Genomic DNA, 14,351 nt, shown 5'->3' on the forward strand with positions numbered 1-14,351 from the left:
GTTCCTTATGACAAATATGGAAACTCTAAATGAAAGCATTGTAACTTTCCCCTCCAGGATGTCTTGAATTCCTTAGAGAATAAAATTTTAAAACCATTTGAACTGAGAAAATATCACTTTCAAAATGACTGAAATTGAGGACAGTCAGTTTCTTGGTTCTTGAGAGAAATCTGTAATGTAACCTTAAATTTTTTTTTAAAAAAGATGACATTATGTAGCATCAGAATTCTTTTTACTATAATTTATTTCCTTTCTGATCAATTTTTGGGCACTGTTCTGGATAAAATTAAAGTGGTTTCATACACTGAAGAAAAATTTAGTCTGAGTACATTCCAGAGTTTTTCATGTGAACAATAGTGTCTCAGAATCTTTAAAATTGCAAGGAAGAGATGTGCTCGGGTTAACCTAGCAATGAGGCTTTATCTACAGACAAACGGGGGACAGTGGCAACACAGGCAGGTGAACAGCTATCATGAGGCCACTGCATCTTGTCGACCATCACTTCTGGTACAGAAATGAGTCACAGAGCCCTGGCTAAATAACCTCCAGGGAGCCTGGACCTGCCGAAGGTGCCTTCATAACCGTAGAACCTCAATGCCTCTGCCAAGTCTCAGGGAACCAGAATCAGAGAACAGGAGAGCCTCCAGGGAGCCTAAGAAAGCTTAGGTCTAGAAGTGAACTGTGAAGTCCACTTGGGCACCAGGACACCAACTGTGAAACTTTAGAATTTAGTTTTGTATCTTTACATTTGTGTATTTGCCTTATCTAATTTCCCAAAAGCATTACTTTTGCAGTAAATAAAAAAGAAGAGAAAGTAGTTACTTTACAAATATGCTGTTATAAGCCACAGTTGAGTGAGGAGAAAATATTCGCAATCAGGACCATCTGGGGTGGCCTCAAGGCAGAAGGAACAATTGGGTTTCTCCATATTTCCTGAAAGATCAGTAAGAAGAGTCTTTACACTTGACTCAAAATGGCCAAAATCTATACTCTGCTTCACAATTTCAAGCTGGGGAATTCCAAAGAGGCTTCTTTTTTCCTCCTTCCTTTTTTCCTTTCCTCCCTCCCTCCTTTCTTTCCTTTTTTCTTTCTTTCCATGAAATCCATCCCAAGCAGAAGGTAGTTTCTCCTACCAGGGCAAGAACTTGTTGCAGGAGGATGGCTTACAGGTTGACTAGGCTGGCAATGGCACCCCACTCCAGTACTCTTGCCTGGAAAATCCCATGGATGGAGGAGCCTTGTAGGCTGCAGTCCATGGGGTCTCGAAGAGTCAGACACGACTGAATGACTTCTCTTTCACTTTTCACTTTCATGCACTGGAGAAGGAAATGGCAACCCACTCCAGTGTTCTTGCCTGGAGAATCCCAGGGACGGGGGAGCCTGGTGGGCTGGTGTCTATGGGGTCACACAGAGTCGGACACAACTGAAGCAACTTAGCAGCAGTGGCAGCAGCAGGGTTCTAAGGAGGAGTCCTAAAAAGCAAATGGAAGAAGCAAATCAGGCCTTAAAAAGGATTGTGTGGAAAGCGAAATGGATCAATTTTTGACTACCTATATCTAAAAGTAGCTGGGGAAGGGATAGGCTACCTGCTCCAGTATTCTTGGGCTTCCCTGGTGGCTCAGATGGTAAAGAATCCACCTGCAATGCAAGAGACTTTGGTTTGATCCCTGGGTTGGTAAGATCCCCTGGAGGAGGGCATTTCAACCTGCTCCAGTATTCTTGCCTGGAGTATCCCCATGAACAGAGGAGCCTGGTGGGCTACAGTCCATGGGGTCACAAAGAGTCAGACACCACAGAGCAACTAAGCACACAGCACATTCAAAAGTAGAAATCTAAGGAGAAATATTTAGATAGATCTCTGTGGAGTGTCAGGCTTCCCTGGTGGCTCAGACAGTAAAGAATCAGCCTGCAATGCAGGAGACCTGGGTTTGATCCCTGCGTTGGGAAGATGCCCTGCAGAAGGAAATAGTAACCCACTCCACTATTCTTGCCTGGAGAATTCCATGGACAGAGGAGCCTGGCAGGCTACGGTCCATGGGGTTTCAGAGATGAGTGAGTGACTAACTCTTTCTGTGGTGTGTATATGTGTGTTTTGCTGATGTAACAACACCATGTCTTGTGGTCATATTAAAATCTAAGATCTGTTATTTGCTTTGCCTCTCTACAACTCTGATCAAATTGGTAGCCTTTAACATCACATTTTGCAGGCTGCTTGATTTTTGGTTTTAAAAGATTAGAAGGCAACCACCTTAGAACAAGAGGGAGATTATGGAAGCGTATCTAGAACAGGAATTACAGCCATTGTGATAATGCAAGGTCTGGAATTTAATGTATTCAAGAGCTGAAGAGGAAACCAAACCACTTGTAATCAACAGGACTTTGTCACACTTTCTAAATGTAAAAAAAGCAATGAAAATATTCTGAATGGTTTACTCACTTGAATAATCATCAAAACCTTTACATAGACCTCATCTTGGTCTTTAATTTTTCTGGCTGTCTTTCTTCTCACATGTATACCTGAGTCTCTTTGGAAATATAATGGCCTTATGAAGTTTGTTCTCTTTTCATTAAAGTCTCAGCTGCCACTGTGGATCCTAAAGCAATTCCTGAGGATGTACGTGGGGGAAACTTGGGTTGAACTGTATACTGATATGTTAAGAAATGAGACTTGTCAGTCCCTGGTCTCTGATGATCTTCTCATTTTTTCCCTAAATACACATAAAAGTTGCATTTCAGATTTTCTGGTCCGATTTTCCCACACACAGCTGAATTAGATTTAGGCAGTTTTGTGTGAGATACCCAGAGTGAAAGATGTAAGAGGTTTTACTTCAGACTTGTAGGCTGGAAACACGTTTTTATCTTTCCTCCCACACACACACAATTTATTTAGGAATTAGAGTCCCTCCCAGAAATTGAATCGAGGTCTCTGACACTCATTATTATACTGGAACCTTGTCAGTAGCTGAGACCATCCCATGGAGACTCAGCTGCCAAGGTTTGGTTAACACTGCTCTAAGTTGTATACTACCAGGAATTTCACAGGCATCATCAATGTGTCAGGTCTGAGGCAAGAGGGCATTGTTTCATGCTTAGAAAATGCTGAGTTGTAACACTGTCTGCAAACTTTGGGGGCTAAACAGAGACTTAGGTTAATGGGATGGTCCTCGGATCCAGCATTAGGAAATAATTATGTCCACTTTTATTCTTGTAGCAGGATGCCCTTCAGTCACAGAGGAGAAAGCAAGGAGTATAGTTACCGAGTTCATATGTTGAAATCATACCTGCATGTTTACAGAAAGGTCAGAATGTGTTCTACCTAGGCTTAAGGGGAACTGACAGGTATCCAGTCAACCAGGAGTTGTAAAGTGCAGATTAGTAAAACTGAAATATCTGCATTAAGCCAGTGTGGGTCTCAAAGATGACCCAGAGTTCCTACCAAACTTAGATATTCCTCAGACCCTCTGAATTCCTGCTACAAGTAAAGTTATCAATGAAGTATAAACATAAAAGCAAGGCCTCAGACTAAACTGGCCATTATGACCAGAGCTTTGGTGTGAACTTGAGGGCAGAGAAGTGAGGCAGACACAAGGAGGGACACTGAACCAGACCCTTCAGACACTGAAGCAAGTGTTGGGTGAGCAGAGAGGTAGGCTCTTCCCCTGGGTGACCACCCCCTCACGATCCAGCATCTGAGTCCTACCATGTACCCCCAAATTTGCCTTCTTAATAAAGGGACATTTTCCAAATGAGATCATTGATAGCACTTCAGCAAGAGCTCTTTGGCACTTGCAGACCTCAGAGTGATTGAGACATTCAGAATTAAATCCAGAAACACTGAGACTCCAGGGAGGAAATACCTCTTCATCCCATGTCCAATTTGTCCAAGCAGCAGTAAGAAAGGAAAACTGATGGCAGAGTGCAGTCATGTGGATAAAAAAAGGTAAATACCCTGTTATCCTTCTCGGAAGAAGTTGGACTCATGGGGCAGCAGGAAGAGAGAATTCAATTCTGAGGTTGCTGGATAGTTACCAGAATTCCATCTTAATGTCATGCTGGTTCTAAACACACACATGTATATACACTCAAATATAGACCATGTATACTTGTATTCATACCTATGTACGTTGTACATCTGTACAGTAATACAGATTGTATATGCTGCTGTATATAATAGCATATTTTAAAAATATTTATCGAAACTGGATAGTTTTCAAGGTAACAGAAGAGAATTTATTTCTTCATGTTTTTCAACAAATATTCACTGAACACTCACAGTGATTCAGATACTGTTTTGGGTTGTAGGAATATAAGTCATATAAAGTCCTTCTTCACCTAGAATCTATTTTTCAAGCTTGGAGAGACACAAAGTAAGCAAGTAATAGTACAATTAATCCTGAGTAATAATAATTGATATGAAGAAATTAAAACAGCAATATACCCGAGACTGTCTGGAGTAAACTGGGCAGGTTAGATAAGACCTTGAACAACAAACTTTTATTGAATTCAGAGTCCAATCATACAAATGTCTGGAGGAGACAAGAAGATGTGTAAAAAGTCTGAGGCAGCATGGAGCTTGGCATATTTCAGGAACTGGGAGAAGGCTTTGGAGAGCAGGAAATTAGTGAGAAAGTTGAGGTAAAAGAGGTTGGAAAAGTCAAGCCACTCACATTTCATAGACAGTTATAAAGAGAAAGGATTATATTCTCACAGCCGTTAGAAGCTACTGGTGAGTTTTAGGAAGGGGAGTGATATGTTCTTATTTATGCTTTAACAAGTAAGTCCTTCTAGGTGTTGCCCAAATAGGGTAGAAAGAGTGGAATCGGGGAGATAGCCTTTGGGGTTTCAGAACCACCAAATGAGAGGGGTTTGGGAAACATTTTGGGCATTCTATTATATATGCGAAACAAATGTAAGAGCAAGCCTTTTCAAGTTCAAGGTGATCATCTTATAATGGATCTGTCTATTCACAGGAAGAATCCAGAGTCTCTACAGCATTCATCCTCAAAGGCACTGCAGTACACAATACGAAATTATTGAGCATGCAGAGAAGCAGAAAGACATGACTCAAAGTCAAGGCGGAAAAAGTCATTAATGCTCCACCCCTCCAAGACAGGCTACACATTGGATTTAGCAGGCACATATTTTAAAGTAAGATTACAAAAAAAAAAAAGGAAACTGTATTCAAATGACTAAAGAAAAGTGTTTTCTTCATAAGGGAACAAAGAAGAGGACAAATGGAGAAAGTAACATTGACAGATATACACTGCTGCTACTGCTGCTGCTAAGTCGCTTCAGTCGTGTCCGACTCTGTGCGACCCCATAGACGGCAGCCCACCAGGCTCCCCTGTCCCTGGGATTCTCCAGGCAAGAACACTGGAGTGGGTTGCCATTTCCTTCTCCAATGCATGAAAGTGAAAAGTGAAAGGGAAGTCGCTCAGTCATGTCCGACTCTTCACGACCCCATGGACTGCAGCCTACCAGGCTCCTCTGTCCATGGGATTTTCCAGGCAAGAGTACTGGAGTGGGGTGCCATCAAATGTAAAATAGATAGCTGGTTTTTGTTTTTGTTACATAACACAGGGAGCCCAGCCTGGTGCTCTGTGATGCCCTAGAGGTGGGGGTGGGGGCATGGGAGGGAGGCTCAAGAGGGAGGGGTATATGTATAATTATGACTGGTTTGTGTTGTTGTATCATAGAAACCAACACAACTTTGTAAACCAATTTTTCTCCAATTAAAAAAATTTAAAAAGGAAATCTCAGCAGGGACATGGAATCTATAAAAAATTACAAATCCTAACACTGCAAAGTATAGTTCCTCAATTGGAAAATTCACTGACTAGAATTAACAGAAGATTTAGGGGAGTAGAAGATGAATTAGTGACCTTGAAGGTATAGCAATAAACATTTTCCAGTCAGAAAAATGCCAAGAAAAAGATTGGAGCAAAATGAATTGTCCTTCAGGGATTTGTGAGACACAGCCAATAATTTGACATATGTGTTCCTGAAGTATCAGGATAAGAAAATGAGAATAGGGACTTCCCTAGTGGTCCAGTGGCTGAGACACTGAGCTTCCAATGCAAGGGACCTGAGTTCGATGCCTGGTGGGGGAACTGGATCCCATGAACCACAATTGAGAGTTTGCATGGTGCAACTAAAAGAACCTGCATGCTGCAATGAAGACTGAGTGCAGCCAAAGAAATAAATAAATAAAAATAAATATTAAAATAAAAGAAAATGAGATTAGGTAGGAGAAAATACTTGAAGACAATGACCCAAAATCCTCAACCTTGATGAAAACCTGAAAATGGAAGAAGTCCAGTGATGTTGAGCAAGATATTCGTCCAGCTACTGATTCAACAATATGTATTGAATGCTTATTCATTTACTATTTATCAAGTACTTTCTGCATTGGGAAAGAGGGAATATACACCTAAATATGGCACAGTTTCCACCGTATTTAACAGTGTATATCTGTAGTACCTGGTTCCCAAACCACTAGTCACCTGTGACGATTAAGCACGTACTTGAAATGTGATAGGAGGATGGATTGTATAACATGATGAAGTGGCAATATTTTGGATTAAATAAATTATAGAAATTCATTTCACTTGTTTCTATTTCCTTAAACTATATGAGTAGAAAATTTAAAATTACACATATAGCTTGCACCATATGTGTATTAGAACTGTTCTAGGTGATCATAATCTAGTTGCTAAAATAGGGTCCATAGGGGCTTCCCAAGTGACTCAGTGGTAAAGAATCTGCCTGCCAATGTAGGGGATGTGGGTTCAATCCCTGGGTCAGGAAGATCCCCTGGAGAAAGAAAATGGTAATCCACTTCAGTATTCTTGCCTGGGAAATCCCATGGACAGAGGTGCCTGGCGGGCTACAGTCCATGAGGTCACAAAGAGTCGGACATGACTTAGTGACTAAAGAACAAAAGAGACACAGATGTATAGATCAGTCTTTTGGACTCTGTGGGAGAGGGAGAGGGTGGGATGATTTGGGAGAATGGCATTGAAACTTGTATAATATCATATAAGAAATGAATCGCCAGTCTAGGTTCGATGCAGGATACAGGATGCTTAGGGCCGGTGCACTGGGATGACCCAGAGAGATGGTACGGGGAGGGAGGTGGGAGGGGGGTTCAGGATTGGGAACACGTGTACACCCGTGGCAGATTCATGTTGATGTATGGCAAAACCAATACGGTATTGAAAAGTAAAATAAAAACAAACTAAAAAAAGAAAAAAAAGAAAAACAGAGTCCATATGTGTATATCTACACTAAGTACCTTAAGTTTCAGCTTAGATGCATTGGGACTAGATACTTTTTGTTAGCATTTTTTAGTTTACAGTTGCTGTTCAGTATCATTTTTAATTATTACAGTTTTGCTTTCTTTTGAAGTTTAATTTGTGATTCTCGAGAGGAAGCAGAAACATAGTCGGTGTAGAAAATATCTCTCATCAATCATTAACAACAGATCATTCTGAACTCAGTTGAAGAAGCCACTTGGGGTTTTAAGGTTATCAGTCGGGACAACATCAGCTCTTTATCTCATGAGCCACACTAATAAAAGGAGGTATGATTTGGTCTGCTTAGTATGTATTTCAGATGGTTCCTTCAAATATAAAATGAGGAACATTAAAAAATTAAAAAAAACTCAAATGTTATGTACAATGGAACCTACTTAATGTACAGTTTGAAATAGAGTAGACTTTATGTTTTACTCATTGAACATCCTTTTTAACTTTTATTTGGTAAACATTAACCTAAGGGGAAAGCATTTTGCCTCTAGCTTTTAAAAACTGTCCAATAAAACATTTTTAATTGAGTTAGGTTTCATAGGTATGTGTTATTACACTATTAAATTAAAGAGGAACTATTACGGAGGAAATAGTGAAGTGACTGACTTACTCATCTGAGCATGTGCTATGTGCTGAATGGTACATTAGGCAGCACAGTTGACACAATTGCCCTGAAGAAACGAATAGTCCTGGGTATGGTTATTTTCTTTGTAGGGTTAGATTTTCTCCTCCCCAGATGCTCTGCTAAAGTTTGGTCTTGGATCCTGTAGATTCCAACTTTTAAAAACTGCAGCGCATGAAGTTCTTTGTTTGGAAGCTTCCTCTTCTGCCTCCTCAGATATGACTCAGATGAAGTCATATGACTCAGATATGTCCATCCTCGGATGAAGCTGTGGGTTAGCAAGTTAGTCCCAAACGGCAGTGGGGCTGCGGAAGCTAGGAGGTGGTGAGATGGCTCAAAGAAAGAGGATTCTTGAAATCTCTCGGAAGTGGTGAGGGCTAAAAAGGCTCATGCTGCTGGTTTGCATACTGACTAAGATTTCCTGGTGTTCATAGCTTGCCAAACTATGAGATATTCGGGAAACCATCACTGCAGATCTTGCTGCCCCTGGCAAGATAGCAAGGTCAAACTTTCACTAAGATACCTTTGTTGAGAATTTCTGTTCAAAGAGACCCTCAGTTTCTGTCTGTGCAGCACAGTTTGGTCCAGATAGGGTCTATTTCCAGGAAGACGTGTATTTATAAAGGGCACTGCAAATCTGCTGCTGTAGTACCCAGAACTGTGAAGAGTGTTCCAAAAGGCGAACAGGGTGGGGGAAATCTATAAGAAAACTATCTAAATAGGATTAGAAATTGAGCTGCCCTAGAATCAGAGAGTTACATAAAAGACATCCATGTAAAGCTGGGTGGGAAAAATGAGCAAAGGCATCTTTCTCTTACACTCCTAAATTTTCAACAAAAAAGACCAAGGTCATATAAAATAGTATAAATCATATAGGCTAGAAACTAAGAAGTGTCGTCCATGTGACAGAAACATCGAAGGAATTCTACTGGATATAAATGCTTGCTATACTTGGTTATTCTGAGAAACAATGACGTCAGTGGAAGGAAATAAAGGGGACACTTAAAGAAAACACCCACACTTCCTGAGGAGCAGACACTGTATGGACTCTAATTAGCCAGTTTTAAACACTCATATTTGAAAACAGAAGCACCAAAGGCCCAAGTTTAATTACACCAAGGAGGCAGTTTGAATGTAGATGGCATCAAGCAGTGGAGAAGGCAGTGGCACCCCACTCCAGTACTCTTGCCTGGAAAATCCCATGGATGGAGGAGCCTGGTGGGCTGCAGTCCATGGGGTCCCGAAGAGTCGGACATGACTGAGCGACTTCCCTTTCACTTTTCACTTTCATGCATTGGAGAAAGACATGGCAACCCACTCCAGTGTTCTTGCCTGGAGAATCCCAGGGACAGGGGAGCCTGGTGGGCTGCCATCTATGGGGTCACACAGAGTCGGACACGACTGAAGCGGCTTAGCAGCAGCCTCAGCAGCATCAAGCAGAAAGTGTGGGCTAAGGAACAGCTAAATGACTGAAGGAAAAGCCTGTTGTACATCTGCACAGTGGAATATTATTCAGCAACAAAAAGGGATGGACTACTGATACGCAGCACAACGTGGATGAAAGCCAAAAACATTGTCTGAAGTGAAAGACATTAGAAGCAAGATGCTATCTGTGGTATACTTCTATTTACATGAAATGTCTAAAAAATTCAAATCTCCAGAGGTGTAAAGCAGATGAATGGCTGCCTGTAGTGGCATTTAGGATGAAAATTGACTGAAAACCTGCAAAAGTCATCTTTTGGAAATGATGGGAATGTTCTCAAGCTGGATTGTGATTATGGTTGTACAATACTGTAAATTAACTAAAAATTATTTTATCATACACTTAAAACAGTTGGACTTTATGATCTATAACAGCCAGCCCCAAACATCTGCCCAACAGTTGAAGCATTTCCTTTATAAGAGATGGCCATTATCTTAACCATCCCAGAAATGTTAAGACTTGAGTTAAGAATAAATGTGGGAAATTAGAGTTTTCAAAATGTTGATGACTTAGAGGGGTGGAATGGAGGCTCAAGGGGGAGAATATATTTATATGTGTGTGTGTGTGTATGTGTGTGTGTGTGTGTGTGTATACTTATGACTGATTCACATTGTTGTGTGGCAGAAACCAATACAGCATTGTAAAGCAATTATCCTCCAGTTAAAAATTTTTTTAAAAGTTGCAGTCTGGTTCACCTAGCTCAATTGAGTAGCCAAACATGTGCCAAAGGAGCATAATCTCCTCTCAAAATTCATGGAGTGTGAGGAAAATGGGGTGACATCAGTCTATTAATGAATTAAAATTTTCAGTTGTAAGATAAATAAGTTCTTGTGATACAAGGTGCAGCCTGATGACTGTATTGTGTACTCAAAAGAGGAAATTTTAAATATTCTCACCACACACACAACAGATACACACACACACACACACACACACACAAAAGTAACTATGTGAGATGATGGAGACATTAACCAGTACTATGTGGTAATCATTTCACAATATATATATATATATCAAATCATCACCTTGGATACCTTAAATTTACACAATGTTACATGTCAAGTGTATCTCAATAAAGCTCAGAAAAGAAAAGAAGAAAACACATAGGAATTCTAAGAAACCACACTTCTTAGAAGAAAGCAGTTCAGCAAATGCTTGGGTCTGAACCATTGCTAGAGAAGTAGCAATTACAGCCATATTCTAATCTTGAGATTGGGTCCTTTTTGATGACTGCTGATAGTAGCAAAAATACAGTGAGGCACAATTTGTGTGTGTATGGGTGATTAATCCAAACGGCCTTGAGGGTGAGTGTTAGGAAATCAAGATCCGACTATGGGGAAGTGAGCTTCTTTCTAACATGCTTGCTTGTGTGACAATAAGTATGATTAGAAATACACAGGGAGATTTATCTACATAAAACTGTTCTTTAAAAGATAGTTCTTTTGTTTGTTGGAACTGATGTTCCCAGTTACAGTGATGAGAGTTGATTTCCACTTGGAAGGAATTCATTTCAGTTTCCATTAAGCAGCCTACAGCCTGGTTCAAAATGCAGTTAATTTTATTATATGATGCTTTCTGGCTTCCAGGTGCCTAAAGAAACTCAAATTGTGTTTAAAGAGCAAGATATTAAATAAACTCTTCAACTTAAAAAATGTCAAGGATGTGAGTTGAGAATTAAAATCAAAGTCCTTAATTTTTTATAAGAAACTTTATTCTGTGGTGTATAAAAGTGGAGAGAACCTAGCAACTTCATTACTGCATATTATTAAAAAGAAGCACAGGGTCCAAGGATTCTTCTACATGTCTGAGCATAAGGCAAGTGCCCAGGAACTAATTACTGTTTCTTCAGCTCATTTAAACCACATATGTGACTTGATTTTGTGAGAGTGAGTATTATGTTTTAATCACAATAGTTGGGAAGACTGGAAAATTATGCTGACATCATGGAGTTTTCAACATGCGCTTGGTGGAGATCCAACTTAGAGGAGAAACTTCTCCCAGTGAGGTCATTCTTTGACCAAACCTTCTTGTGTGAAGTTAAAAAGAGTCCATTATCCACTACATTTTGTTTTGCCAAAAATTATATGGTGGAGACATTCTAGTTCAGTAGTACCTAAAATGGCCTGGGCGCTCAGTCGCTTCAGTCCTGTCTGACTCTTTGTGACCCTATGGATGAAAGCCCGCCAGACTCCTCTGTCCATGGGATTCTCCAGGCAAGAATATTAGAGTGGGTTGCAGGGCCCCCTCCAGGGGATCTTCCCAACCCAGGGATCAAACCCACGGTCTCTTACAGCTCTGGCACTGGCAGGCGGCTCTTTGCCACTAGAGCTGCCTGGGACGTCCCATTTAATGTCTATGGGTGTGTTCTCACTCAGTCATGTCTTATTCTTTGAAGCCCCATGGACTGTAGCCTGCCAGACTCTTCTGTCCATGGAATTCTCCAGGCAAGAGTACTGAAGTGGCTTGCCATTTCCTTCTCCACAGAATCTCCCCAACCCAGGGATCGAATCCAGGGCTCCCACATTGCAGGCAGATCCTTTACCATCCGAACCACTAGGTATGGGTGCTTATTAGCAAACACAGATGGCATAATCACAGAGAAAAATATTTATTTGCAAACTGAGGAATAACTCAATGGCTCCAGACATTGCATTAACCAAACTTTCCTGCGATGTCCTCCAATACTCTTCCATAATCTCACCTCATCAGTTAAAAACTCTCCTGCCTTTTGTTTCAGTAGCAGTGAATTCAGACTCAGGTCTGGTCTTGTGCAACTGTTTTAATAGCATTGAATAAAATCTTCCTTATATGTTTAACTTAGACTGGCAGAATTTTTGCTTTGACGCCCAAATGTGAATGTCTGTGTGGGCATGAGATCCTGTTGTTCCTATAAGCTGCTTCATAGAACTAGTGTGGTTAACAGGTGTTTTCCTGGAGGATGGGGACAGGGTGAGTGAAGGGAAACTTGGGATGGAAATTTTCAAGACAACGTATCTTCTCTGAGAGGTGAAAGTGAAAATTGCTCAGTCAAGTCCGACTCTTTGCAACCCCATGGGCCATATAGTCCATGGAATTCTCCAGGCCAGAATACTGGAGTGGGTAGCCTTTCCCTTCCCCAGGGGGTCTTCCCAACCCAGGGATCAAACCCAGGTCTCCTGCATTGCAGACGAGTTCTTTATCAACTGAGTTATCAGGGAAGCCCCTCTGAGAGGTGAGTATGATACAAGGTTGAGGTTTACAGGCATCTTTCCTCTGGCTTCTCTCAAACTACTTCTGATTCATTACTTTTAAAAAGACCAGCCTTCATCTTCCTAGTGCAGGCACTCCATCTTCATCTTGAAGTTCAAATATGATGTTAACATGCATATCAAGGGATAGGCAGGGGTGGGGCATGGGAGCCCCTGTTGCTTAGGCTGCTACAGAAGGGAATTCTGCAACTTTTGAGTAATTCACTAAATGCTTACATGCTCCATAAGAATTCTTCTATGTTGATAACCTATTGGTGTTTAGAATCATATATAACAAACATTAAAAGTATTGTTTTCAAAACAATACCTTATTGTTTTATAATACTATTTATTTATAATACCTTATATCTCTATAATACCTAATCATTTAGAAAATATTTTACATAAACATTATTTCAATCTTATTTCATAACTACTACCCACCCATATGTTTTTGTATTTATTCCATCAACATATAATTTTGTGTAATTATTAAGTGCCAGATGAAACCATATAACTACATACTTATAAATGTATTTTTAGGTTGAGGAAATTGAAAGTAAGGGAGACTAAATGACTAGTTCAACATCACAAAATAAGAATTTTTAGATCTAGGGCTTGCACCCAGGAAGTAAAATGAATCCAGCACCCTTCTCACTCCTTTTAGGTTTGGAAAGGTGTTTATTTCAGCAGTGCAAATGACCAAGACCTTTTTTAGTTTGGGCTATAAAGTGTGAGGTCTTTTTCCCCCCTGAAAAATACATCTCTGCCTTGTAGGTGGGAAGGCTAGCTCAGGAACTAGAGAAATATTGTGATATCTGTGTTTTATCATGCTAGAAGGAAAGGAAGTAGAAGAAAGAGCTAAGTCAGGTATATAATGTCAACTTGTATCACCTTATGATACATACATGTGTCTAAAATGATGTAACCACCACTTCTTTGTGCCTTGGAAGATCAGCTTCAGCTAAACCTTATGCTGTCATTTATTAAGTGCTTTCTTCTGAGAAGCTTACACTATCCAAAAACTAGTTAATGTTCTAATTTTTATACCATTATGTTGCGAAAATAGTGGCACAGGGAATTAAAATTATTTGGACAATGTCACGAAAAGTGTGAGACAGAAGAGATGTGTCTGTACACAGAAACTGATTTAAATACATTTGAATTCAGTCAAAACAGCAAATAACAGTGGTAATACTAATATTAAAACTTTACCATGTTAATTATTTATTATACTAATTATGTATTCAACTTGTTCTTTTAGAGAATCCTATCATGTTTCATTAGGATATAGTTGCAATTGACTTTCCTTGCAGTATTTATATAGTGTGAGCAAGGAAGCACGGCACATGTATTAGTCAGGATAAGGTAGGTTACACTGAGGTAAGACATTAGCCATGAATCCTGGTGGTTTAATACAATAAAAGTTTATTTCTGTATCATGTCACATCTTCAAAACTGGACAGAGGCAGGCTCTGCTCCACAAAGTCACAACAAATCTCTCCTACAAGGGGCACTGACATTTCAACACGAGGTTTCAGAGTCTGTTGCAGGAGAAGAAGAGGGAGACTGGAGAACTGCCCAGAGAGGTTTTCACTGCTTCATCCTGGACACGACACAGTCCTTTCCATGCACATTTCTTTGGTCAAAACTAGTCACTCTGATACCCCTAACTGCAAGAACTCCTAGGAAGTTTAGTTTCCCATGTGTCC

The sequence above is a fragment of the Capricornis sumatraensis genome, chromosome 5, assembly GCF_032405125.1.
Source record: "Capricornis sumatraensis isolate serow.1 chromosome 5, serow.2, whole genome shotgun sequence".
NCBI lineage: Eukaryota > Metazoa > Chordata > Mammalia > Artiodactyla > Bovidae > Capricornis > Capricornis sumatraensis.